The following is a 26,989-nucleotide window of genomic DNA, read 5'->3' as shown; positions in this document are numbered from 1 at the left end:
CGCAACGCTTTCTTTAAAGCCATTAAGCTAGGCATAAAGTGTGCAAGTAATGGATCCAGCCGGATCCCAAGGTATATCAAAGCCAATTTTAATTAACAATGATTTGTAATTTAGTATTGAGCACAAAGCAACATATATCATGCAATGACGAAGTCTAACTCTCTTCATATGCATTGGCATGTTATAAAAGAACAATTCATGCAGATCAAGTAAAGGCCAATACATAGCATAAGCAGTTTCTTGCAATTTTATCGTGTTGGAAACATAAAGAGGTGGATATGTAGTTCCTCTCTCATAATAATTGCAAGTAGGAGAAGCAAGCACATGCATATTATATCCATCAAAATCATCATGTGTAGTGGTAAAACGCAACCCATCAATATAATCCTTAATTAGTGCAAACTTCTCCGATATAGTGTAGTTGGGAGAATTTAAATTATAATAGGACTATCATGTGTGGGTGAAATAGCAACAATTTAATGCTTAACATAAGGAACACAACAATTTCATCTTCGTAAGCATAATTCATATTGGCATCATGGCCACAAGCATAGCAAGTATCAAGTTCGTCAAAAAGGGATATTTGAAATGAATCAACGGGATCATAGCAATTATCATAGGATTCATCCTTTGATAAGCATGAAGAGAAATTAAACAATGTATGAGTTGAAGAGTTACTCTCATTAGAATGTGGGCACATGTAGCTAATATACTATTCCTCCTTTTGTTCTTCGCTCTCCTCATCATCTTTTTCATCCAATGAGCTCACAATTTCATCAATTTCTTCTTCCATAGGTTCCTACAAAATATTACTCTCTTCTTGGACAGCGGAGACTTTCTCAAGAAATGCATAAATATACTAATTGTATTCATAATTCTCATAGCAATATTAAAGTATAGATAAAATTTCAGGTCTATAAACATCATCATCATAATTTTCAAACTTTTCAAACAAAGATTCAATTTCATAAGCACCCTTAAAAGCAACAAATTCTTCTATTCGTTCCACGTCATAGTAATCATATATACCATTAGCATAAGAAGCTAAGGTTTCATTATCATTAAATTCACATGAAAAGGGAAGGTATCGAGCCTTCATCCTAGAGAAACAAGTATAATCATATCTCTGGCATAAATTCCAAGAATACCAATGCAACATATGAATTTGATCACATAAAAATTTCCCTTTTTGAGTCAAGCGATAATCCCTAAAGTATTCACGTTGATCCAACGTTACTCCCATTATCAAGTTGAATGGGGTTTTCACAGGATTATCAAAGTAGTGTTTAATATTTTCCACATAACAAGCATCCAGGGTTTTAGGAGGTTCCCCATATCCATGAGTAGCAAGTACACCGAATTGTTTTCAAATTTCGTGTTCCATATCCATAACTAAAGGTAGAGAACAACTTACAACAGAAAATAAAAACTACTTAGCAATAAAGAAAACAAGCACACACGAGAATATTCACCCACGCTATTGCTCCCCGGCAACGGCGCCAGAAAAAGGTCTTGAGAACCCACCAGTGTAAGGGGGACGTTTGTAGCCTTTTTCTATAAGTAAGAGTGTTGAACCCAACGGGGAGCTAAAGGCGGAATAAATATTTCCTCAAGTTCCATCGACCACCGATACAACTCTACGAATACTTAAGGTTTGCTTTACCAAAAATATGAATAAAACTATAAGTACTTTGCGATAAAATAAAGAGTAAGTAAATAAAAGTAGGGGTTGTTTAGTACAAAGCTTTTTGTGTATCACAAGAAAAAGATTGGCCATAGGCAATTCAATATAACATGATAGATACTTATCATGTGCAATGAGGGAGAGACATACGCAAACACACTTTCCGTACTTGGATCATATGCACTTATGATTGGACCTCTAGCAAGCGTCCGCAACTACTATAAATCATTAAGGTAAACAACACCATAGCATTAAACATCAAGTCCTCTTTACTCCCATACGCGCACAACTCCCTTACTCGAGTGTAAGTTTCTGTAACTCTCACCACCCACTATAAGAGAATATGAACATATTGCAAACCCTCCAGCGTGTATCCTTCAAGTGTGCGCATCACAAAAGGCACCTTAGGACAGCACCATAACAACACACAACTCATATCAATAACATCATATCACAATTAACCTGTAGGACAAAACGGATCTACTCAAACATCCTAGGATAACCACATATCACTGGAAAATAGTATGCAGTGTTGAGCACCATGTTTAAGTAGAGAGTTACAACGGGAAAAGAGGTGTTACACTTCTACATAGAGGGGGAGAGAGTTGGCGTTGACGGCGACAAGATTGTTGATGTACATCACCGTCACGCTCCTTGCCCCGGCGGCACTCCGGTGCCACCGGGAGAGAGGGGAAGAGAGCCCCCGTACTTATTTTTCTTCCTTGGCCTCCCCCTAGATGGTAGGGGAGTCCCCCCTCTGGTCCATGGCCTCCATGGAGGCGGAGGGGCAGGAGCCCCTCCGAGATTGGATCTCCCTCTCTGTTCTCTTCTGTTTCGCGTTCTTGTTTTCTTCACTGTTTCTTTAATTCCCAGAGATCCATAACTCCGACCGGGATGAAATTTTGGGGGGTGGGGTTATCCATAAATTCACATTCTTGCGCCCGAAGAAGAGTCCCAACCGACTTAAGAGATGGCCACTAGGCACCACCCCGCGCTAGGGGGTATGGGGTCGCGCCTTGGTACCTAGTGAAGGTCATGGTGTTGGAAATATGCCCTAGAGGCAATAATAAAGTAGTTATTATTATATTTCTTTGTTCATGATAATCGTTTATTATCCATGCTATAATTGTATTGATTGGAAACATAGTGCATGTGTGGATACATAGACAAAACACTGTCCCTAGTAAGCCTCTAGTTGACTAGCTCGTTGATCAAAGATGGTCAAGGTTTCCTGACCATAGGCAAGTGTTGTCACTTGATAACGGGATCACATCATTAGGAGAATCATGTGATGGACTAGACCCAAACTAATAGACGTAGCATGTTGATCGTGTCATTTTGTTGCTACTGTTTTCTGCGTGTCAAGTATTTGTTCCTATGACCATGAGATCATATGACTCACTGACACTGGAGGAATGCTTTGTGTGTATCAAACGTCGCAACGTAACTGGGTGACTATAAAGATGCTCTACAGGTATCTCCGAAGGTGTTCGTTGAGTTAGTATGGGTCGAGACTGGGATTTGTCACTCCGTGTGACGGAGAGGTATCTCGGGGCCCACTCGGTAATACAACATCACACACAAGCCTTGCAAGCAATGTGACTTAGTGTAAGTTGCGGGATCTTGTATTACGGAACGAGTAAAGAGACTTGCTGGTAAACGAGATTGAAATAGGTATGCGGATACTGACGATCGAATCTCAGGAAAGTAACATACCGAAGGACAAAGGGAATGACATACGGGATTATATGAATCCCTGGCACTGAGGTTCAAACGATAAGATCTTCGTAGAATATGTATGATCCAATATGGGCATCCAGGTCCCACTATTGGATATTGACCGAGGAGTCTCTCGGGTCATGTCTACATAGTTCTCGAACCCGCAGGGTCTGCACACTTAAGGTTCGACGTTGTTTTATGCGTATTTGAGTTATATGGTTGGTTACCGAATGTTCTTCGGAGTCCCAGATGAGAACACGAACGTCATGAGGGTTTCCGGAATGGTCCGGAAACGAAGATTGATATATAGGATGACCTCATTTGGTTACCGGAAAGTTTTCGGGCATTACGGGAAAAGTTTCGGGCACATCGGTAGTGTACTGGGAGTGCCGGGAGGGGTGCCGGGGACCATCAAGAGGGGTGTCACGCCCCAAGGGGTCTCATGGGCTATGGGAAGAGATAAACCAGCCCCTAGTGGGCTGGAATAAGTTCCCACTAAGGCCCATAAGGTTTGAGAAGGAAAAAACACAAGGTGGAAAGAGTTTCCAAGTGGGAAGGTGGAATCCTACTCCAAGTAGGATTGGAGTAGGACTCCTCCACCTCCAATTTCGGCCAAACCTTTAGGTTTTGAGGCTGCCTCCTCCCCTCCCTCCCTCCTATATATAGTGGGGTTTTAGGGCTGATTTGAGACAACTTTTGCCACGGCAGCCCGACCACATACCTCCACGGTTTTACCTCTAGATCGCGTTTCTGCGGAGCTCGGGCGGAGCCCTGCTGGGATTAGATCACCACCAACCTCCGGAGCACCGTCACGCTGCCGGAGAACTCATCTACCTCTCCGTCTCTCTTGCTGGATCAAGAAGGCCGAGATCATCGTCGAGCTGTACGTGTGCTAAACGCGGAGGTGCCGTCCGTTCGGCACTAGATCGGAGCGGATCGCGGGACGGTTCGTGGGACGGTTCGCGGGGCGGATTGAGGGACGTGAGGACGTTCCACTACATCAACCGCGTTTCTTAACGCTTCTGCTGTGCGATCTACAAGGGTACGTAGATCGGAAATCCCCTCTCGTAGATGGACATCACCATGATAGGTCTTCGTGCGCGTAGGAAAATTTTTGTTTCCCATGCGATGTTCCCCAACATGTGGGCCTCCGTTTGCATTGATTCCGCCTCCCAAAAATCATATATATTCCAAAATAATTCTCCGTAAATTTTTATCGCGTTTGGACTTCGGTTGATATGGATATTCTTTGAAACAAAGAACATGCAACAAACAGGAACTGACACTTGGCACTGGATCAATATGTTAGTCCAATAAATCATATAATATGTTGCCAAATATATGTGAAAGTTGTATAATATTGGCATGGAACAATAAAAAATTATAGATACGACGGAGACGTATCATACCGCATCTTGACCAAAACCCTGACCCCCATCAAGGGTCACAACTCTAAAGAAGAAGACATGGTGGGAATCATGAAGAATTTGCTATTCAACATCATTCATGGGATTCCCATAAATCTTCACGATTCTTTCATGAGGACTTGGGCCAATATTGCTATGTCACCTTTCGAACTGAATCCGTATGTGCCATGGATCATGAAATTCATTAAGGCGAGATCCTCAATTCCATAAAAAAACCGATTTCCAAAATCATTTCAGTTAGGTTGCCCACTCGAAGTCCTCAAGAAAACCTTCGAGTAAATTGAATGCAAGGGACAAACTGTTATTGATGAATGATCTCGTCCCCTTGGTGGACAATTTTGCAAAGTAGCTTCCTACGCCACAAATGATGACACTGCATCACAAGACTCTGATACAAAAGCCTCGGCTCAAATTCCTCGTGAGTCTACCCCGCACGTGACGACTTGTAACGCCCCGGACACACCCGCCGGCGGTCGTTACTCCTCGCGGGATCTAGACTGCCCCACATATCAATACTAGTCTTTTCTGCGCACTTTGTCCTCACTCATGCGCACCCGGGATCAATTTCCCGGTCGATCACCCATCCTAGGACTACTCCAAGCCAAGCACGCTTAACCTGGGAGTTCTGTTTGAATGGGCTCCCAGAAAATAAGGAATTCCTTATTGATATGAGTAGTCTATCATCCCTAATAAGCCAGGCTATCACATACACCACCACTTAGAGGAACCGACGTCCTCGTCGGGCCACAGGAGCGTTCCCTCTTGGTACAAACGTCTATGCATCCAGTCCACTACATGTACCATGCCGTGTGCCACGACGGGTCACAAACGTCATGAACAACATGACCGTACACCTGTCCGCAAACATCCATGTAACCGCGAGGTTCGGCTCTGATACCAAACTTGTAACGCCCCGGACACACCCGCCGACGGTCGTTACTCCTAGCGGGATCTAGACTGGCCCCACATATCAATACTAGTCTTTTCTGCGCACTTTGTCCTCACTCATGCGCACCCGGGATCAATTTCCCGGTCGGTCACCCATCCTAAAACTACTCCAAGCCAAGCACGCTTAACCTGGGAGTTCTGTTCGAATGGGCTCCCGGAAAAGAAGGAATTCATTATTGATATGAGTAGTCTATCATCCCTAATAAGCCAGGCTATCACATGACTAACCGTGAACTTCTGCTAAGTCTTCATCAGAAGGTCGATCGCAATCGCAAGTGGGTAAAGCATCAGTTTGGTGCCATTGTGTGTGATCTAACTGTGACACATAATGTTGTGCTGAAGAATCACTACTATCTTCATGAAATCTTCGATCGTGCATGGGCCATTCTGTCTCACCTCAAGACCCCTCAAGAACTCAAGGAGATGGAATTTATGCAGGACTTTGATTGGTCATGGCCGCCCAAGAAGAAATTCATGAAGGTTAAAGTTCATGTGCTGGTGACTAGTTCATTTTATTCATCACGCTTGACTGATGAAGATGAGGTTCTTGACGACACTGTTCCTGGCCCTTCAACGACAAACGACCCCGACAAAGCTTGCGCTCCTCCACCACCAACAAGTTGAAATTCCTTAGGGGTGTTAGTCCTCAGTCTCATCCCTTTTCGTCACTTGATGACAAAGGGGGAGAAAATTGAGTTAGTCTTCAAGCGGGTCTATCTATTTGGGCTATATTTTTGTTAAGTTGCAACTCTCGTTCTCCTCAAGTGTTTGACTGTATGAGTTGTGAACTTATGCTTGGTGGTGGTCTGACACTTTTGAACCGTGTTCTTCGCATGCTTATTCCTCACGATTATTAATGCACGCATGCTAAAATTCGTCAAACACCACTTTCCATCATGCATTTCAATTTTCTCATAATATATGTTAAATGCGTGTATGAATTACAAGATATAGGAGGAGATCTCCATGGTATAAACCTCCAATGTGCATTTGTAGTCCAAAGAAAATTCTTCAAATATGCACATCTTCAGAGGGAGTTTCTCTACATCCTGCAATCTCATTCCTCAAACTTCGTACTTACACTTCATATGTTTATCACCGTTGAAAACTTAACCTATTTGTCATCAATCGCCATAAAGGGGGAGATTGTAAGTGCATCTAGTGCCCCTTAGTAATTTTGGTGTATTGAAGACTTATAGGTTAAGAGACTAATGTGTTTGTAAGTGTACACGGGCTCCATAAGTCCTTGAGGAGTTTGAGTTATTTGAAGAATATCAACCCCTAAAAATGAATGTCTTCATTTGAAGACTTTGATAATTCCTCGAAGACTTTGAAAGTGAGGAAATTGGTGTATCCTTGAAGATATTGATGCGAGGACTTTGAAGCGTGAAGACTTTTGTTTTCGTAGTTTCATTTACTTTATTTTGAGTCATAGGAACACCGTACTATTAAAGGGGATCGAAGTAAAACTAAGAAAAAAATTTCAAGTGATGCTCATCTCAAAGCCTACACATACCCAATTCTTCGAGTGAGGCCTTTGGAAGTCTTTTACAGTTTAGTCAATTTCTTTAGTGACAAAGACGAAGATCTTCTTGTCTCTGAGGAAATTGCTCTAACTGAGAAGTTAGGATTTCGCCAGTGCGAATTGCCTACAAGTGAGGAACACGAGAGACATGGGACTTTCATAGCTTCAAAGTTCCGTCCGTTGTTGCTCCGCGCGCGAGCTATCCCCAAACCTTATCCACGTAACGGTCATATCATTGGAGCATTTTTGTCAAACATGTCGGGATTGCTCCCAGGCCATAAATAGTCGCCCCCCTCCAACCACTAGCTGGTTGGCTGCTCCGAGAGAGAAACCAACACTTGTCATTTGAGAGAAACCCATTCTCTGAAGACTTTGAGGGAAAATCATCAGTGAGGAAAAACCCAAACACCCAAACCAAAAACAAAAACCCAAAGTGATTGAGCATCAATGAAGAGATTGTTCCTGTGTGGAGCAGCTCTTGTTGCCTTTGAGGATTGTGCATCCTCTAGACGGTTAGGCGTCATGGTCTAGAGCATCCAACAATAAATTGTGAATTTCCGGGTGACCGAGTTTGTGAGGGTTTGGAAGTCCACCCTCAAGACTTACCACGAGAGTTGGGCGAGGACTGTGTGTCCTTAGCTCAAGGAGAATACGGTAAGGACTAAGTGTCCTGGCATTGTGTGTCATTTGGTTTAAATACCAAGCCACTCCAAACGAGACGTGCGACTGTCACATCAGTTGGAACTGGGTCATCAAATCACTCTCTTCACCGAGTAACTAGTTCTATTTCCTCAACCCTTCTATTTCCTCATTTATGTGTTGATGAAATTGATCGTTACTGTGTGAAGAATTTCACCGAAGACTTTCTCAATTTCCTTATCTCAAATTCTTCACCCCACTTATTCTTCACCTGCTTATCCTCGTCACGATACTCACGCTAAGTGTTCGTTTCATTCCATCATGATGACCATGCTCTTCTCATGTTACGCTCACGCGTGAGCACTTATTCCGCTGCAAGTAATTCATTGCTTAGCAATTTCCTCACAAGGAAATTCCTCAGTGACGAATTCATAAAATTGCCTATTCACCCCTCTCTAGTTGATATAACGCACTTTCAGCCGGAGTGCCACACACGTGACGTGTAGCACTTATCATTTGGGAAATATAAAGGCCGACTCTGGACGTCTATATTGAAAGTGCTACTTCCTCTATGGAAGTGGTGTGTAGCCTATATGAAGATTTAGGAGAAATGTTTGCATGCAAAACCAATTCCATGCACTTGCTATATTGTTCTTGATGTATTCTTTATTAAGTGTTCTGCTATTTAGTTCTGGCTATCAAATGTTTTGCTATTTAGTTCCTGTCACATACATGCGTCAAGTTTATGCAAAGCTTTAGCTATTACTGATTGCACAAGAAAAATGGTTCCATACATTTTTCTTCATTTCAAAAGGTCATTTGTTATTACTTTCACACATTCCTTGCTTCTTGTTGTCCTTTTATAATATGTGGCTAAAAGCTGGTGCGAAAGCTTCAGCTGTAGCTTGTTGCCAATCCAACGATTGTGTGCTTTGTGTCCGCCAAGAAGCGCATATGTTGAACATGATCAACGATCTTCCAAATGTGTATGAAAGTATGTTTGACAAGAAGCACATGAACTTTTGTGCTGTTGACAACAGTGGCGAATTTAGGCACTCACCAAAGCCAAAGGTCACATACCCCCCTAGGTTGTGTTTGTCCATAATTCCGGAACTGGAAGCTCATCTCTGAACCTAACTCGAACCGAATTTCAATATGTTACCTGAAAAAACTAACTGATGATGCCTTCCGAATAAACTCCATGGATGTTGCTCGAGAAGAGGACAACGACTAAGAAGAAGAAGAAATACACCATGTTTCTTTTTTGACCAAGGTCATAGCTAGCAGATGTGGATTCTCTAGAAAATGTGTGCTCCCCCATGTGGGTAGTCTGCTCGTAGGTGTTGTGAAAGACTGATACATAGCTCATCTCTCGTAGCTTTATAGATGGTTCCTTCATGGTCACTCTCATTTGATGTGTTCATTCCCAGGTGTGGACAATGTTGTCGCAACTTACACCGATGATGATTGAATTGTGCCTCAGTAGGCGATTTCCTAATTTGTTTGTGTTTTTGCAAGGTACTGCGTTTCTTTGATCGGAAGTATAACGGGCCAAAGAATTGATTCATCTTGTTGTCCAAGGGCGAGCTCGGTGTGCAGCCCATGGGACCACCCAATGCACGGGGTTAAGAGCCAACTGTTCTCTTTCCTGTTCAAGAATTCATCTGATTAACCAGTTAACTTGTCGAGACTTCGGTGACATTTATCACGTGCTTCTGGGACCCGAGACTCTTGAGGAATCTTTTCCATTCTTTGGTTATGTATGAAAAGATAGAAATAAAATGACTAACTCATAGGGTCACCGAGTAGCCGACAAACTAAAAAAAACATCCAACTAGTTTATTAAATGGCCGATTAACTTGTTGGTTAGCCCATTAGTCCCCTACCCGCCAGTCAACCGAACGGCTACAAGTTAACGATTTCATCAACAATGGTCCTCTCCCAATAGTGAGGAGGATGAAGATGAGTGAGACAATGGCGACGACATCACGACGACTAGGGTTCACATGAGCTGCCCCTAGAGCAATGCACACTTTTTTTTTCTCTTGTCCTTAGAATTATCATGCCTTCGCTGGTAAACAATGCTAAGGTCAATTTAGGTTGACTAGATGATGTTGGACTGAATGGCGTAGAGTCCAAATACAACCAATAAGTGAGGCAAGAAATTGGCACGTTCTTTGGCTATGGGCATGCATGACTGAGTTAAATCTGTCATGTTCATATGGTTGTACATAGATAGAAAGGAGGTACGTTCGAAATTGAATCCTTACCTGCCAGCAGCTGTAATCAATCTGGGCAATTTTGGCATCCTCTAGAGACATGAGAGCTCTTTCTTTCTCCTTCATTTTATTAACTGTTTCCTGTACATCTCTAGCACTAGTTTTGGAGCTGAGAATCACGGGGCTCCATGTCACATTCTCACCATGTTAGCGTCAAAACATTCCCACCATATTTATTTTACTTTTGTGTATATGGAAAACATATGTCCACAACCTTCAACATTGCGGTAACACATCAAAGCACTTTGGGTCGATATCCATACATTTTCTAATATAAGATTGGCCTTAACTATCGAAGTATTGTGTGTCACCCTTCAAACAAAGTGCTTCATTTAGATTTGGATGGAAAGGTTCCATATGAGACACCACCAAACAATGGAGCTAGAGGCGCAAACCCTAGAGCCAAGAAGATTTTTCTCATTCATGAATAGAGGATGAGCAGATTTCAACGAGAAAAGACCCCCTTTTGACATAGTACAGTATCAGGCAAGGGGGTCATCATAATTGTCTATTAACGGAATTGTTTTGATGACAACAAAATCAGACCTCTTAAAAGTTGGAAAACGTTTCCTTTCCGCCAGCGGATCTACCATGAGCATCAACCGCCTCGACTATGTGCCACGTGTCACCATGGCCCACGTTTTCCTCTCGATCTTATCCTGTCCAGAGAACTTGAAGCTTCATCCTCTCCCCAAAAATATCTCCCGGTCGCTCCTAGCAGTCAAGCCACCAACGCGCTTTTGCTGCTCCTAGCAGCAAGCAGCCATGGTTTTCCCTCATCCCTTGCAACAAGCAGATCTTACTGCCATCGGCGCAGCCACCATCGCTGTCGCGTTCCTGCCGCCGGTCGACCCGCGTCGGCCCTGCCTCCCCGCGTCAGACCGGATCTAGATCGATCCCTGCCGTCAGCGGCGTTCGTGCTGCTCTGGTCGCTCGCGCTGCTCACCCTGTTCGCGTTGTGCGTTCTCTATGTGGCGCGCTGCGTGCTCCGGATCCCCGCCGTGCGCGCCGAGTTCCGGCACCACGTCGGCATGAACTACCTGTTCGCGCCCTGGATCTCGTGGCTCCTGCTGCTTCAGGCCACGCCATTCCTGCGCCCGGACGCGCCATCCTACCACATGCTGTGGTGGGCCTTCTCACTACCCATCCTTGTCCTGGACGTCAAGGTCTACGGCCAGTGGTTCACGCGTGGCAGGAAGTTCCTGTCCATGGTGGCCAACCCGGCCAGCCACATGACGGTGATCGCGAACCTGATGACGGCGAGGGCGGCGGCAAAGATGGGGTGGCACGAGGGCGCCGTGGCCATGTCCGCTGTCGGCGCTGCGCACTACCTCGTGTTGTTCGTCACGCCGTACCAGAGGTTCCTCGGCTCCGACTCGCTGCCGGCCATGCTCCGCCCGGTCTTCTTTCTCTTCTTCGCCGCTCTGAGAAAAAACTGCAACAAAGCAATTGTTTCAGAAACTCGAGCGTTGTTTCAGGAATTACCCGGTGCCCACGAAGGGCGCGCGAAGAAAAAAAACTGCAACAAAGCGATTGTTTCAAAAACTCGAGCATTGTTTCAGGAATTATCGGATGCCCAGCCAAAGCGCGCGCGAAGAAGAAAAAACTGCAACAAAGCGATTGTTTCAGAAACTCGAGCATCGTTTCAGGAATTACCCGATGCCCACAAAGCGCGCGCGAAGAAAAAAAACTGCAACAAAGCAATTGTTTCAGAAACTCGAGCGTTGTTTCACGAATTACCGGGTGCCCAGCCGGAGCACGCGTGGAGAAAAAAATCCTGCAACAAAGCGATTGTTTCAGAAACTCGAGCATCGTTTCAGCAATTAGGCCAAAGCCCCGCGTGCGGATCGGATGGATGAGATCGGTTGGATGCACCAAATCAAACGGCTGTGAAGGTGACGGATCATTGAAAATAATTCGCCGGTGGATGCGTAGCGTTACCCTTAAAAGTTTGACTAACCAGACCGTTTTGTCACCAGGCAGGATTGTCTTGTGTCCCTCGCGGTAATGCAGAATTCGAATAAGGCATCGACATTGCCCTTCAAGAATTTGATTGTAGTTTGCATATGTTTTTTTGGAGTTGCCTTGTAGTAACTTGTTTTTTTGTAAGGGATCCTTGTAGTAACTTGTTAAGATTGGATTCTTCTAATACTTGGACATTGGCCTTGGCAAGAAAAGTGTCCGAAACCTACTCATGTTTTTAGTACTCGTTGCAAACAAAAACGGACTCTTCCTTGACAATGAGGAGCCCGAAACGTACGTACTAGCAGAGCAGGCACAGTCCCCTCAAAAAAAAAAAAACAGAGCAGGCACAATGAGGAGCCCTGGCCGGTTTAGACATCGCCCGGTAAGATAAAAAGCGTACCTGCTCGGTCGAGCCGAACAGTCCACCTTTCACCTCACCCACGAAACCCCAAGGCGCCGTCCCGCCGTCGCCGTCGCCGACGCCTCGATCCGTCGCCTCCTGCCCCCGTCCACCTCTCACGCGCGCCGGCCCCGTCGGAATAGCCTTTCCCTTTGGTTTCGAGGTATGAGCTTTCTTGTTTTTCATCCAGCGATTAGTTAATTTCTTTTCGATGGCAGCGGTTAGTTAGATCCCACACCCAATTGCTGGGTGCGCATAGATCCGCCCCTGCAGTTGTGGGGATTACTAGTTCGTTTCTGCAACGCATTCAAGCATGGCCGGACAGCAGTTTGCTTAGAGCATCTCTAGTAGAACCCTCGAACCCTTAAAAATAACCGCTTTTTTACAGTTTTCATCGGAAAAACGGCGTAGACTAGAACCCTTAAACCCTTAAACCCGTAAAACAATTTAGAGGTCGAACCCTCAAACCCCTTCCCAGCCTGTAGAAGTGAGGGTTGGGGGGAAAACTGCCCCCAACCCGCACTCATTTTCCCACATCGCGCGGGAGGAAGTTGGTTCCCGCGCGCGGGAGGAATCCGCAGCGGCCGCCGCCAGCCCGCCGCCCTCCGTGCTCCAGCCGCCGCCCCGCCGCCCCCCGCGCTCCGGCCGCCGCCCCGGCCCCGGCCCCGCCGCCCCTCTGCGCCCAGGCCCCGGCCCCGCGCTCCAGCCGCCGCCGTCGCGCCCGCCGCGCCCCCGCCCGCCGCCGCCGCGCCTGCCGCCGCCCCCCGCGCTCCAGCCGCCGCGCCCCCGCCCGCCGCCGCCGCCCCCCGCGCTCCAGCCGCGGCCGCCGTCGCCGCGCCCCCGCCCGCCGCCGCGCCTGCCGCGGCCGCCCGCCGAGAAGGGCCGCGGCGCCCGGCGGAGCTCCATCACGCGGTACGCCAGGGAGACGGCCTCGTCCAGGCAGCGCGAGCGCGAGCTCCTCCGCGGCTGAAGTCATTTTTGTATCCTCTGTTCCTCCGCGTCCATGTTCATAGTGTTCAAAACTAGGCTATAAGGGTTGGGTTTGAGGGTTCTAGTCTTTGCCTCTGTTTTTCAACCCTTAAAAGTGTCAAAAATGGCCAATTCTCAACCCTTAAACTGATTTTGGATTTAAGGGTTTGAGGGTTCTACTAGAGATGCTCTTAGGAGTTTCGCTCACGCACCCACAGTCGCAAGTACTCGTATTTATGTTGACTGTCCCCTCTTCAGGTCTGGAGTTGCGACTTCTAGCCCTGTAATCCTTGCTGAGAGACTGCGTGTTAACTACTTTTCTAAGTTCATGGCTATTTATTATCACTAAAAGAATTACTTGTATTGTTGCTTACTTTCCTATGCTCATGGTCTTTGCATCTGTATCAAATCAAATATATTAGAGCTGGTAGACAACAGTGAGCCCACTCCGCTTCACCATCCTTTTGGTGGTTCTGAAATAGTCAAATTATGTAGTCGTATGATTATGGTTTTTCATTTTATAAGTTGATGGTTCGATAATTATCTGTGTTTCCTAGACTTTTATGAAGATGGAGATTCACTTTCCTATGATTTGATTTATATGTTTGTTATTTGATGAATTCTTGTTCAACTCATGTATTCAGACACCCTTTTTTTTTACAAACACGAGAACCTTGATAGAGTAACATTTTGTCCACTAAATACTTCTTTCGCTGTTCTGCTATTATTCAGGACTTTAGATTTGCATGGATATTGTCTTGCCCTTCCTTATGATTTTATTTTTCTTCGAATTATGATAACCCCCTTTTCAGTATTTCCATATTACGAACAACATTAGTCACACAACGAGAAGTTATACACATTAACAAGTACTGGAAAACACATAGTTAGAACCCACTGTTTTTAGATAGGCCATGGCAACCGAAGTTCAGCATTGAGCTATCACCGCCAATTCAAACAGACTTGACAACCAAAACCCACTGAATTTTCCGGCCACCATGATCTGATTTATGTTTTTTCAAGTCATTTGATTTGTTTGTTATTTCCAATATATACATTTTCACAAACATAAGTACCTTACCAGTATTAATTGCTTCTTCTCAATCATTTTTTCAGGTGCTTTGTTATTGTAGGATTTATTAGGATGCCTCGAGTTGGAGACCCGGATGCATCTTCTATCTTGAGAGTGACCTATGAGTTGGGATACCTTGCTTCGATCATCGCAGGATGTTGGGTTGATGGGAACATATATAAACATGGCCTTGGTTGTGTGTCAGCCTTCAGGAAATGGAGCGCACACGTTAAAGCTATAGGGGGGCCTTTCATGTTAGTCAACTCTGTGTTGTTGATTCTTGACAAAACCAACTCACCATATGCACGACCTTTTAGCTTTTTATAGAACCGCACTTATTGGACATGACACTTCGCATAAGAGAAAAGTGGTCTTTGCTCATCATATAGAGTAGGCATATCTATATTATTTGCCTCTCCTTGTATAATTTGCCCTTCTCTACGATCTTTGTCTTTTCATGATTTCTCTTCTCTATAGATGGAGAAATTTGGGAAAGAAAAGGTAATGAAAAGGAGCGCATGATGCCTACAGAGAGATAAATAATAGTGGCGTGTTAGGGCAGTTACTATAATAATAAGATGCATTTCCGTCCCCCTTAGTTTTCCCTGAATAATAATTAAAAAATATATGGCTATTGATGGGCAGATGATCAGTTTTCTCTTCACAGGACCAAGGCACTCTTGGAGACCTGTGGTTTTGTGTAATGTCATGTCGAAGAAAGTGTGCTTTTGCTAGATGCATGCACTTTAAAGTGCGGTTTTTATGAAACTTTATGTCAAATATAGTGTGGAAAGGATAGTTTGTTCTTTTTAATGAAATGTGGCTGTGAGAAATTGACTTGTGATGTAATACTCTGTTTTTGTATGGTTGCCAAATATTGGATATTCGTCCATGAAGTATTTCTTGTATGTCATCCAACGGTTGGACTATTTTTGCTGTGAATGTAGATTGACCACCCAATAAGCTTGCGGTGCTTCTTCCTTGCATCATGGTGGTTACCTAACCTATATACTCTATATTTCAAGCCTAAACTCTAGAGCCTGTTGGTATTGTTTGGTATATGATGGGAATTAGTTTGGGAAGAAATTGATGGGAATTGACTTTTATTCCCCTTCCCACTTAAACTCTCATACCCTCTAATTGGTATTGTTTGGTACATGATGGGAATTAGTTTGGGAAGAAATTGATGGGAATTGACTTTTATTCCCCTTCCCGCTTAAACTCTCATACCCTCTAAACAATCAGTGTACTTTTATTCCGAAAATTCAAGCCTGCTTCCGGTTAGAAAAAAAATAAAAAATAAACTACTTCCTCCATTTCAGTTTATAAGTCCGGCATGTATATCTAGGTCGTTAATTTGATTAACTTAATGATAAGCATATATTTAAAAAATATATCATTAAAAACTTTAGATGTTTTATTTTCTAATGATATAATTTTTATATTAAACAATAAATTTTATATAAGTCAAATTGACGATCTAGGTACACGTGCGTGCTTTATAAACTATTACGGAGGTAGTAGAAAATTTACAAAAATCCAATTTTTTTGTATGATAGATAATTTGGTGTGTGAGGTCCGCTTTAAATTTGAACTCATTTGAGCATATGAGCAGCTTTTGGCAAAAAAGATAAATCGGGTCAAAACAGTGTGTGAACAGTAAACCTTTTTTACAGACCCTGATTTGTCTTTTTTGCTAAGAGCTTCTCGCATCAAATTATCTAACACAAAAAATAAAAATTGGAATCTTTTGAATTTTTTTAGTATTTATTTTAGATTTTTTCATCGATGCGGGTGCAGTTGAGCTCGGGAGCCAAATCGCCGCTTTCCTTTTATTCTTCTTACCTCTGAACTTGCAATTTTCATCTTTAATTCCCACGAAACAAACACGCTGTAGGGGTAGTTTAACTCTGCTGCTGGCATCATGTGACTCGTAGATGGAAGCAAGCAGCTCCCCAAGCACCGCCTCCGGCATACGTCGAGCGCACACTTCCACAGACCAACCTAGACCTCCATGCGTTGCGCAAGCCCATGAGGCCTCCTTTGGGAGCTTGGTGGTTGTGAATTGTGTACACGACGAGGAGGTCGCACGCGGTGGGGGAAGGAAGCATGACGATGTGGTACGCGAGGTTTTACACGTGTTAGAAGGCAGCAGTATACCTGAAGCATGGAATGACACCCTAGTGGTGCTTATCCCAAAGGTCCGGAACCCGGAAAGATTAAAGGATCTTCGTCTTATTAGCCTTTGTATAATAATGTGGTGTATAAGCTCCTGTTCAAAGTCTTCGCCAACTGGTTGAAGGGCATTTTTAGAGAGATTAGAGAAGTCCAATGGAACGAATCCATTTCGTCGGCCGCCGTCTTCTTGGGTCGGCGCGGACACAAAAATCGGCCCAACGCGCCGACCCAAACGGACGCGCGTCCGTTTGACGTCCGCTTGGCGACCCATTTCCGGTCCAATTTTAGGCCGGATTTGCGTCGGCACGGACACGAGACGGACGCTCGCGCGCGCCTACTCCTCTCCCCGGGCCCGTCGGTCGATGACTTCCACCTCCATTTCCCCCCCAAAAACCCTCCCGCCCGCGCGCGCTCCCGCCCCACGCCCGCTCCCGCCCCGCGCCGGCCATGGACGGCGACCTCGACCTCGACGCCGCAGCCAGCCTGGCCTCCCTCGCGTCCGACAAAGGCAAGCCTCGCGCCTTCCGGAAGGCCGTTGCGCTGAAGCCGGAGAAGGTGCTGACGGCCGAACAGTAGGTAAAGGAGTCGACCAAGAGGAAGGACCGGAGGCACGCGGCGGGCGCGAGGGATGAAGCCATTGCGGTGGCCGTCGCGCAGCAGCAGGTCACCAACGCCCGCGTCGCGGCGGCAACGAGGGAGGCGCTCTGCATGTTGGGGTTAAACCCTAGCCAGCACGGCCTCGTCAACGCCGTCGTGGCCGCCGCGGTCAGCACCGGCTCATCCGCCTTCCCTCGTGCGCTGCTGCCCGACTCGCCCCGCGCGTCGTCTTGCAAGCCGGTGTCCGGCTTCCACGTCTACCCGCAGGCCTCCCATCTCTCGGGGGAGTGCTCGCCCGAGGTGAGCGTGGTCGCGCCTTCCACGCCCGCGCCCACGACCATCGACCTCAACGCCACACCGGTGGCCGGTGGCTCGTCATCTGGAGGCGCGAGGAAACGTGCGAGGCAAACGCCAACCGACAAGCTGCCGGGCACGCGCATCCTGTTCGACGGGATGTCGGACGCCGGCAACGACGACTACATGCAGAACATGATTGTGGTGCTATTTTTTTAGGCCGGCATTGTATGCCGGCGCTGGCATGTTGCTTGCATGATGCTGGCATGAAACATGACCGCTGGCATGATCGGTCGCGGGTCCTTTTTTGAAAATATGTTGATTGCGGACATGAAATGGGTCGACGCGTTGGACGCACTGCCGACCCAAATCTAAAACAGGATGGACGTCGGGTGGACGGCCGACCCAAACGGACAAAAAGCGAACAAATTCACCGTTCGTTTGGGTCGGCCCGTTGGAGTTGCTCTTATCTCACCAAACCAGAGTGCGTTTGTCCCAGGTAGGTTGATTTCTGACAACACTATTCTGGCATATGAAATGACATACTTCTTGAAGAGGCGGAGATCGGGGAACACTTGTTACTGCACTCAAGACGTATGACCGTGTGGAATGGGCATTTCTTGAGAAGGTTATGATACATCTGGGCTTCTCTCGGTGTTTTGTTGAGCACATCAGCAAGTGTATGCGCACAGTGAGGTTCAGATTCAAGATAAATGGCTTGTGTACGGATACTGTGATTCCTGGGCGGGGACTTCGTCAGGGCGATTCGATATCGCCGTACCTCTTCTTGATTTGCGCTGAGGGTCTCTCTGCTCTCCTCAACCATGCAGAGTCAGCGGGCCAGATTAGGGGTATTCGGGTGGCTCCTGAAGCACCACCGGTGACCCACCTCCTCTTTACTGATGACTCTCTTCTTCTTGTGGAGGCCACGGAAGATAGTGTGTTGACGGTGAATAACATTCTGGAGGTGTATGAGCGGGGATCTGGACAAACAATAAACCAGGACAAATCGGCGATTCTTTTTAGTAAGAACACGCCACGCCAACAGAAGGATCTCCTGCTGCAATTACTTGGGTTTCATAGTGAAGGGCATCAAGGGAAGTACCTCGGCTTGCCGAGCTATGTTGGTAGGTCAAGGCAAAGGTGCTTTGGATACATTCGTGCCAGAATTTGGGAGCTGCTGCAAGGATATAAAGTAAAGTTGCTGTCAAAGAAGGGCAAAGAAATCTTGATTAAGATAGTGGCTCAGGCTATACCCACGTATGCCATGGCATGTTTTGATCTTACCAAGTCTCTGTGTGAGAGCATTAGCCAGCTGGTTTGTCGCTTTTGGTGTCAGAAATGGATGATGATACAAGACACCATTGGGTAGGATGGGACAAGATGAAGCTCCCCAAGGAACAAGGTGGATTGGGGTATAGAGATCTCCACTCGTTTAATATCGCAATGCTTGCCCGGCAGGTGTGGCGTATGATCCAAGCCCCTGACTCTCTGTGTGCTCGCATCCTACGCGCCAAGTATTATCCGGATGGTGACATTCTCTCTGCTGCAGCTACTACGGGTATAAGCTATGTTTGGCGAAGCATCCTCCAAGGAGTAGAGGTCATTAAGGAGGGGATGGTGTGGCGAGTTGGTAGTGGTGAGAATATCAGGATCTGGCAGGACCCATGGCTGCCTTCTGGTGCGGTCAGGTTCCCGAGAACGAGGAGGGGAAGTACCCTGCTGACTAGGGTTGCGGAGTTGATTGATCCATATACTAACTCTTGGGATGCTCAGCTGGTCAGGCAAACATTCTGTCAGCAGGATGCGAATGTGATCTTATCGATTCCCATCTTTGAACATCACGAGGATTTCGTGGCTTGGCAGTTTCACAGGAAGGGGTTGTTTTTGATAGATCCTGTGGATCTTAGGCTCGATGTGTTCGGGACGATGTAGTAGATTATTACCTTGTGATGAACTCGATGAGCTTTCTCTAGAGACCGTCGTGAGGTGGTGGCGACGGTGGGAAAGCAGAGAGAGATCCGGTAGTGGCGGTGATGGACTTTCCATCGCTTCAGTGCTACCCTCTGGATCGGATTAGGGTTGAGAGTGGGGAACCAGTGGCGGCGGCGAACCTCGTGTCTTGTGCCATGGTCCCCACCTCCTCTTTATAGCACTACGCGATAGGGGCCCACCAGCCTTGCTTGGGCTGGACGCCCCCGATCAGGGTGTGGGTCAAGGTTCCAATGGGCCGTTGGGCCCATTGAGCGAGAGATCAATCTAAAATTCTCCCCCTTGATCTCATCATATGCTTTTAACTTTACTCATTTCGCAACAGATCAATACATAGGGCATGTTTCATCGTCACAGCTCAATTGCCGATGGAATCAGACAGCCACAATGTACCTCTCTATTTTGAGACAGATTCTTTAACATTGGGCCCTTTATTATCCGGAAATATTAGACTATACCATAAAACCCATGTCGATTGTGTGTTCTCCGAACACACTGGGCGGTAAGCCTTTGATAAACAGATCTGCAAACACTTTTTGTTGCTTTTATGCTTCAAGCATTTTTCCATAATTCCGGACTTTCTCCTTCACAACACGTAACTCTTTGTCAGTGTGTTTGGCATCAACACTTGACTCGTTGTGACTGGAGCGAAAGAACTTAAAATGGTTATCGTTGTTGTCAACCATTATCAACTCCGGGCACAGGTAGCCTTAACCATTTTGCATGTCCCTCAGCCTCATATCAAGCTATAACATATCATTGCATCACATTGATGATAATCGTTTCACTCATTTGGAGATTTTCCACACAAAACTCCGAGTATGAAAGTTAGCGACAATTGTGGATTTCGCTATACATTTCACAAGTCCTGCCTTCGTACTCACAATCTTTTGAGAGCACTTATTTCTTTCAGCATGAGGCCGATATCTTTGACTCCATTCCATTGATTTATCTATGGACTGGACATTGCCAAAACAACCTGGATATATACGTGAACTGTGTCACGGTAATATCTTAAGCTTCCAACAACTGAAGCATATGGTACCATATTCGTTTACAATCTTTTCTTATTAACTTTTGAAACACCATAGATTCCAGTTCCATTACCCTTGACTATAAGAACAAGCGTAGGTTTTCTCGTATGCATACTTTAGAGATCTTTCTTGGCATGTCCATGCGACATTCTTAATACCCCTTTTATTCTTTTGAACTTTGAGGACAAGAACTTCTTTTCTCCTCCTGCAGTAGATTGACATCACCACTAGCAAGTAGGACATCATCCACATGCATAGGAATTGGGAAACGAATTTCCCATTCTATAACTTTGCATGAATGCAATTGTCCTCTCATTTTCTTTGCACAAAATCTTTCGATTTAAGTCATGTTTTACACCTTTACATATTTCCTTTGGAGTCACATTTGCCTTGTAGACCCTTCATAAAGTCTATGTTAGTGAAATTCGAATGGTGGAATTTCACTAACATAGACTTTATAGTAATCACAAGTATCTGATTTTCACATTCCTAGAGACCATCAAAATCTCAAGTACTGGCACTTGTTTCATATGGGGTTGTCGTTGCTCTGTCATTGCCAAAAGGCAAATTAATTCTATAGTCACCCATTTCCAAAAGGCAATAGGTATTACACGGACCTGTATCACAAGATCCCTTGTAGAGCTAACAACAGGTGTTGTATAGGTCATACAACATGCTCCCCCAGATTACTCCATCTTCACTAAAGAAATGACGTATCTTTAAACTTACTTCTTTATGGCACTTTAAGCACCACTGTTGTATTCCTTAGTCTGCTTTCGGAACTATAAAAGATCCGGAAATACAACTGTTTCTTTTCTTTAGGGGTATCATAATGACGGTATTCTAATGACTGTCGTACTCCCCTTGACGATCACATTCTTCATTAATGGATCACTTTAGATGCATAATGTGCATCACATCATCTAAAGTACAGAGGAGTAATGTGCATCACATCATCTAAAGTACAGAGGAGTCATGAAATACACTACAATGTATTTCATGTCTCTATCTCCCCCTCGAAATGTGCCAAGAACTTTTCTGCCACAATTTCGAAACCCATTCATAGTTCTTGTGAAATGAGGAAACTTCGATTATCTAGCTCATTCATCTTATCACTTCATGTAAAATGAAGTTATAAGTTAACTAGTATGTGAGTACTTTTTTCTCATTTCATTTCAGAAACTCAACAGAGTTCTTTATAGTTGTCACTTTTGCAAGTCACACTTGCATATCATTCTTGTCTTTAGGTTCGCCTCTTACTTTTATCTTTTCTGGATTTAGTGATTGCATAATGACCGTTACACATAAGGTGTACGGTCGATACTAGAAAAGCTTAATAGCTACTCCATACTTTTCTCCCATAGTGGGACTTTAACCGCACATGAGTCATCATAACTTTCTCCTGTCATACAGGATAAGGCCTTTGCCAAAATTTCTCCCACCATACATGGATTGTTGACATAATACAATGTCAACTTTACCCGGTTACGCAAGCATTCTTCCCAGACTTTTCCCGCCATGCGGGTAATTCCCTGTAAGGGACATAAATGCCATAATTGGCTCTTTTGACTGCATCAAATTCAGAAATAAATCTGAATTATCTTTGACACACATGTTTGATCCGACGTTGGTCAAATTAAACATGCATGTTGCTTGTTTCATTTCAATCATGTTGACTGAAAAAAAGGAGACTTCATCATAGAGAGTACATGAAAGACATTCGTCAACCAAGACTCTCAATGATCTATCTCTTTTCTTTTCTTGAATTAATATCCAAGAGTTCTTTTCTTGTGAAGCCATTCTTTAGAGAGAATTTATTCCCTCAAGTTATGACCTTTCTTTTCCATCTTTCGGGTCACTAGTACCCAAAACATCCGCTTTCATGAGTGAAAGCTTGAATAACTTTTAGTCTGAGAAAACTTAGCCAATAAACAACGGTAATGAGCATAAAAATAACCCTACGTTGGTCTGATTAAAATCATGCACATTAAACCTTTTAAAACTTTCTGGAATATTCTAAATCATCGTGGTAACAGAATTAGAATAAAACATCATCCTTGTACATTAATTCCATATCACCGTTGGGCATAAATGGAAATAATGCATATAACTCATAAACAATGTGATGATAGTAATCTTATTGAACAACTTTGCTAAGAAATAATCATCATCATTAACCATATTGCAGCAGAAATAGAAATATGCATTTCTCTATCTGTGCTTCGAAAATTGATCACTTTGATACAAAATTTATCAGAGATTTAAGCTTTAAACATAAGATGACTCATACAATTATAGTACTGTTATCATCAACGTTGGTCAGAAAACAACAATACCATATTTAACTTTAAAACAAATATTTTTCTTTTGTGATAGCGGAAATTATTGGAATCTTATTTCACCCACAAGGGAAAAAACATTGCTAATAACAGTTCTTCCAATTAAATTTTCCCGTTGGTTCCAATTTAATTGGAGGATTAAACATTTACTTTGCAGCGGAAAAACATGAATATGAAAATTCATACACCTTTACACAAAAATATTCTGTTAAAATTCATGAACTTTATAATCTCTTTTATAAAATCTATGAATTTTTCTTTTTCTTAAAATCTTTCTTTTATTTTCAGAACCTTTTATTTTTCTTTTCAGAAAAAACATGTTACTATTACAGAAAAATATTCTGTCATAATTAAAAAAAATCATGAACTTTATATATAATCTTTTTACAAAATTCATGAACTTTTCTTTTTCTGAAAATCTTCTTTTATTTTCAGAACCATTTATTTTTCTTTTCAAAAAAATCAACATTGCTTTTACAGAAACTTCGAACATTTTTCTTTGCTATTTTCTAAACATATTTTCGTATATATAAAAAAGCTTAGAAAAACAGTTTTTGAATCTGTCTATTTTAGACAGAAAACAAAAAAACCCAGTGACGCCGGCCCATGCCTTTGCGACCCACAGCCAGCTGCCTTGGGCACCGGCCTGTGCCTTGTGGCCGCTGCCTGCGGCCCGACCGGCCCAGCCGCCTGTTCTTTCGGCCCAAGGGCCCATACCGCCCGCTAGGGTTTGCTTTAGACGCTCGGGGCCATCGGATCTAATCTGACGGTTGCCCACCGATCTCGCTAGATCAAAAGGAGAGCTCCAACCAGCAGGAAACCTAACGCGGTCAGTCTCCTCCCCATCGCGCCGTTCTCTCCTCCCCTGTCTCTCGAGAGCAATGACAGGGCCGGTCTTTCTCTCGTCGAGTAGCGCCTGTGGTGTCCGAGTCACTGCCTCGCGCGGCGGCCCTCGAGCCCCGCCGAGCGCAGCGCGCCGTCGCCCATGCCCCTCCTTTCCCTCGCGACGAGCACCTCTGTCCTCTCTGTTAGGTGGCTCGCTGCCTCGTCGGAGGGTTCTGGGGTGGCCTACCGCGCCTTCTCCCCTCCTGCAAGGTGGGTTTGGTTGCCGGCAGCGGAGACTATGGGTCCCTCGCCGCGTCGCTCCCTCTTCCCTGCCTGTCGGCCCGCGGTGGCAGAGCACCGTGGCCTCTCCTTTCGCCTGTTGGCCCGCGGTGGCAGGGACTTCTCCCTCGCGCGGTGGCCCTCAGGTCCCGCCGAGAAGCCCCGTGGCCGTGGCGTTCGACCAACGCTTACTCCCCTTTCTATTTCAGAGAGAGAGACACACACTCACAGCGCACCGTGGCCTCCCCTTTCGTCGGTTGCGCATTCCCTTGCGGGGAGCGCGTCGCCGTCGAGTGGGTTGGCCGTGGTTCCTCTTCTCCTTTCGTTCCGATGCGCCGTGGCCTTTGCATCGTTGCCTCCCCTTCGTCGGTGGCGCGTTTTCCTTAGCGAAAGCGCGCCGCCGTCGAACGGCGTGACAGCAGTGCATGTACTTTGCCCCCGGAGGGGTGGCTTTCTTTGCTTTGCATGTTCCCTTCCTTTTTTTTGTTTGCCTTTTTTGGATCCAATCTGATTCCTTTGTTTGTTTTCCTTTTGGATCTAATCAGATCCACCCCTTGCCTCCGAGGAGGTGAGTTCTTCTTCCCCACACCTCGGCATGCCGATGCGTGTGCGGATCGAGAGGAACAGGCGCGGCCTTGCGGCGACGCTTCTTTGCGGAGAGAACTGTGGTGAAGCTTTCTTTTCTTTGATCTTTGCCCTTCTCGGGTTCATATCGGGGAGGGGGGAAACTTTACTTGTACATTCTTCATCCGAAAACACATCAAAAGCCTCGTGGCTCATGATACCATTGATAGATCCCGTGGATCTTAGGCTAGATGTGTTCGAGATGATGTAGTAGATTATTACCTTGTGATGAACTCGATGAGCTCCCTCCAGAGACCGTCGTGAGGTGGTGGCGACGGTGGGAAAGCAGAGAAAGATCCGATAGTGACGGTGATGGACTTCCCATCGCTTCAGTGCTACCCTCTGGGTTGGATTAGGGTTGAGAGTGGAGAACCAGTGGCGGCGGCCAACCTCGTGTCTTGTGCCATGGTCTCCACCTCCTTTTTATAGCACTGCGCGACAGGAGGCCATCAGCCTTGCTTGGGCTGGACGCCTCCGATTAGGGCGTGGGTCAAGGTTTCAATGGGCCGTTGGGCCCATTGAACGAGAGATCAACCTAACGGTTCTCTGTCCGTTCAGCATATAGAATTCACGTTGACCTTCTTCAGCGCCAATGCCATCGGCAAACTGGTGAATGCTCGACAGGGCGGGAGGAGGAAAAGAAAATATGGCTGCACCTCTGGCAAGTGAATTGCCCGGGGAAGGTACATCACTTTATGTGGAGATTGGCCCATAATAGCCATCCTTTGCTGCGAAACGTCGAGCATCTTGGTGTTGAGCTGGACACAACCTGCCGGAGGATGGAGGGCATATGTTTCTGCGCTGCAAAGAGGTAAAGAAAATGTGGAGGGCATGTGGCCTAGATGGTGTCCGTCAAAGACTGCTCGATTGCCAAACACCTCGTCGGCTGCTGGAGGAGCTCTTTCGTTTACCGGAGGATGAAAAACTTGCAGCGATTTGCCTCCTGTGGTAACCAAACCAGAGTATCAGTGGAGGAGTTTCAGTCTTCACTTACCAGACATGTCATTGAATGGCGTGAATACAATGCTAAAACTGTGCAGTGCAGCCAAAAGTGCAGAGGATTCAGAAATGGGTTAAGCCAGCTCCGGACGTGGTTAAAATCAACATTGACGCAGCTTTCAGCGGTGTGTCACAACCTGCTGGCTGGGGGTGTATTGCTCGGGACCATGCTGGAGACGTCTTCTTCGCAGCCGCCGGAGTGCTGGAATACATGTGCGATGCACTTCACGCTGAAGCTTGTGCCCTATTGCATGCGGTCCGGTTTGCTCAAGACCATGGCATGGGCCGTGTTGCTTTTGAGACTGACTGCTTGGTTCTACAGCAGGCCATCAACTCTGAAACTCTTGATCGATCCTCCCTGGGCGCTGTCTTTCGCGAGCTCAAATACCTGCTCGAGTTGGGTTTTATTAAGTGGAATGTCCCCCACTGTCCACGTGTTTGTAATGTCCCAGCCCATGAGCTGGCTGCTTTAGGTGGTAGTGGTGTACTGGTGTTTATGGAAACCAATTTGTTTGGCTTTCAAACCTCTCTGATATTGTAACTTGTGCTATGACCACGGATTTAGTTGGTCCTTAGTAAATGGAATGCAAGGTGTTTCAGTAAAAAAAAGGGAAGCATGACGACGGCAATGGCGCCCCCTTCCCCTGCCATGGTCGCTCGATACTGGCCGAGTTTGCTGTCTTTCGCTTGATGCTGGTCAAAAGATGGCTCGAGATTGGAGTCGGACCGAACGGACACGCTCAACGTCCGCGAACTCAATCTCCACCTATTGCATTTGCTAGCGTTGGCTTAATTAGCTTCATCGTCGTCGGCGCTCACGTCAGATAGCAGTGCAGCAGGGGAATGGATTGAGAATGTGGGGCCCATAAGATATTGTTTATCCAAATTGATAAGCATTAGAGCATCCCCAGCCGCGCCCCAACAGGTTTTTTTTTCGTCGGCGGGGAAAAATGGACCTAAAAGCCCTTTTTCGCCGCCTCGGGTCAAAATTGACCCGGACGGTCCCACGCTGAACCCAGCACGTTGGGGGTCGTCTAGGGCGCCGGCGGAAAAGTTTTTGGCGCGAAAAAACGATGGGCCTGTTGAGTCAGCACTGGGCGTGCGGTCGTCGTTCTCATCGTCTCGTTTTCCGCGGGAATCAATGCGAAGATTGTGCCTCCGGTGAAAGTGCAATCATGCCCTTTATCATGTTTTGATGTTG

At 45.7% G+C, this 26,989-nt stretch overlaps 1 long non-coding RNA gene and 1 pseudogene across 1 annotated transcript; both read left to right on the top strand.

Moving 5' to 3' along the window:
* The first annotated feature begins 12,539 nt into the window (after positions 1-12,539).
* Positions 12,540-15,526, top strand: LOC123395105. Its single transcript, XR_006609661.1, has 2 exons — positions 12,540-12,749; positions 14,672-15,526. It is a non-coding gene; the product is annotated as an uncharacterized LOC123395105 (long non-coding RNA).
* Positions 15,527-17,252: 1,726 nt separating this feature from the next.
* On the top strand, positions 17,253-26,329 carry LOC123396856 (annotated as a pseudogene).
* The last annotated feature ends 660 nt before the right edge of the window (positions 26,330-26,989 follow it).

This window comes from Hordeum vulgare, chromosome 5H, assembly GCF_904849725.1.
Source record: "Hordeum vulgare subsp. vulgare chromosome 5H, MorexV3_pseudomolecules_assembly, whole genome shotgun sequence".
NCBI classification, from domain to species: domain Eukaryota; kingdom Viridiplantae; phylum Streptophyta; class Magnoliopsida; order Poales; family Poaceae; genus Hordeum; species Hordeum vulgare.
Note: the sequence above shows the minus strand (reverse complement) of the source record. Positions and strands in the feature narration are given on the sequence as shown.